Source organism: Palaemon carinicauda, chromosome 6 (genome assembly GCF_036898095.1).
Source record: "Palaemon carinicauda isolate YSFRI2023 chromosome 6, ASM3689809v2, whole genome shotgun sequence".
In the NCBI taxonomy this organism is placed as follows: Eukaryota; Metazoa; Arthropoda; class Malacostraca; order Decapoda; family Palaemonidae; genus Palaemon; species Palaemon carinicauda.
Window position 1 is genome coordinate 103115671 of NC_090730.1, and position 2500 is coordinate 103118170.

The window sequence follows — 2500 nt, forward strand, 5'->3', positions numbered from 1 at the left end:
TTTGCAAATGGCGGCATGATTCCTTATATTAGAAAATTCTGGGTTACCAAGTCTCTAACCAGTTCTGAAGCTGTATCCCATATGGCTACAGTATCTCACCTGCAACAACCTTCGGCAAGATCCAACATAGATACCGGGACATCCCGGGCACTTGAATTTATAAATGATGATGAAGGTCTGCAGTTTGTCTTTGTAGCCAAAAAATACATTAATTTTGAGTGGATTGATTGGGATTAGTTGGATGTTGAGGCAGCCGAACTCTTTTTCTATTATTTTTTTAAGTTTGATGGAAAACTTGTTGTCAGATTGGTAAGGAATTGTAGCGAAAATATTTTTCTTTTTTACATTATACGATGGTACTAGAGTGGAGAAATGTCGTGAGAGGAGCTTCTTAATAACCTTGTGAACCATATTTTCAGGGTAAGAGTTTTGCTTGAAAAAATTAACCAAAAATAAAATCTCCTTATGAAAGAGTGACCAACTCGAGGAATAACGCAGAACCTTATAAACAAGTGTGTATATAGCATTTAGTTTGAAATTTTAAAAACAAGAACTATAAAAATTGTTGGCAAGTCCAGTGTATGTCTTTTTCCGATACACAGATGTTATAAATTCACCATTGTCTCTGCTTACGTTAATGTCTAAAAAAGGTAGAGAGTTGTTGTTTTCTTTTTCCATAGTGAACTTCATATTTTGGTGTTGAATATTCATATGGCTTAAAAACATTTCACTATGCCATGGTTGTTTAAATAACACAAAAGTGTCATCAACATATTTTCTATAATACACTGGCTTACAAGAGTCTGGACAACCATTTAAAAAATTTTCTTCAAAAGATGACATAAAAATATTTGCAAACAAAGGCCCTAAAAGCCCCATCGACCTGCGAATAGAGATGACCATTAAAAACAAACATGGAGTCTTGCACAGCAAGCTCAAGAAAAGTCTTAAAATAATGTCTGTTAAAACCATGAAAAATAATTTGATCGTCATAAAAATTTTTATCTAAAATAATATTAATTGTTTCATCTAGTGGAACATTTGTAAAAAGAGATTCTACATCGAAACTTGTCATATGTAGATCACCATATTGTAAAACTATGTGTTGCTGAAACTCACTAAAAAATGGCTATGACAAATTTGCAGTACATTTGGTCAGTAAATTAATTTTTTTTCTATATATTATATTTCCTACTGCAAAGTTTCCTGTAGTCAACAAATTAACCATGTTGCATTTTATAAGTTGACGATTAAACAATGTGATACTTCATATAGTTCAATTACTCCTTTATTTTAAAAAACAATACAGATGCTATATGCGGATACTTACTTCACGGTAATTAGTGTGAACTGAATAATTGGTTGATAATATAGTGAATCTTATGGCATCCTTTATTATACAGCTGCTATACTAGACTTGGTTCACTCTCTTTTAATAACTTGTGTGTTCAACTTAACATCCTTTGAACTCAACCTAAATTGAGCCAATATCATTGTTAGTAAAGTCCAAACTTCCAACTATATGACAAGACTTATTATTCAGTCACCATCATCATATACATCAAAGTCTGTTAGTTCGGCAATTGGCTCTTCCTCACTCAGTTGGTTGGTGCAGGTTTGTAACTTATACATATTTGTGCACTTCAAGCCATTGGTGAGACATGTGCAATATGGTAATTTGGAGGATTTCACACACTTGCAGGAGAGAAACTGTAGCATCAAATTTGGTGCTGGTGAGCCACATATCCAATTGATAACCTGCTTTCCATCATCGTCTGTGGTCCACCCATGGTCCTTGGGATTTGGTTCAGACAGTCGAGTCTGCAGAGACTGCCTCCATATGGCAGCCTGATAGTTGGCGTGGGCAACATGCATTGAGAGTCACCCCTCACAACGTGAGAGCTGACTGCATTCGGCTTCACCACGTCTGGCACAAAAGAGTTTATAGTGAAGGGTGTTCACACCTGATGTATGAGTGCAGAGTGCATACATATGGTATGACGTGATCTCTTCTAGTTTCTGAAACAGCTCATCAGATACATTCCATGAACTTTCAATCTCAGTGAATGTCTCCTGGAAGGTCTTTTCAATCTTCAAAAACTTGAATGTATAATCTCTCCACGACCATGTAAATGCACTGTCGGTATCACAACCAGTGAAAGCATGCATGCAAACCACAGCGTCACATACATTGCTTCGCAATGAGTTACTTAGCTTGGTAATATCAAGGAACCCTGTCCTGGTTTGTGTTCGGCATTTCTCATACATGCTGCATGGGATGTAGTTGCTCAAGTCCAAGCACAGCACCAACACATCTGTGTCCTCAGCAGTAATGACCACAGCCTTGTAACCAGACTCTGCTGCATTGAGAGCATGCAACAACATGCGGGTGTCTGCTCCTTCTTAAGAGGATTTGAGCCCTGCAACTTATTCCTATTGGTCTTTGCCTATCTTGAAAGAGTCATCCTCAAAGGTTATATACAAAATCTTATTTTGGAGT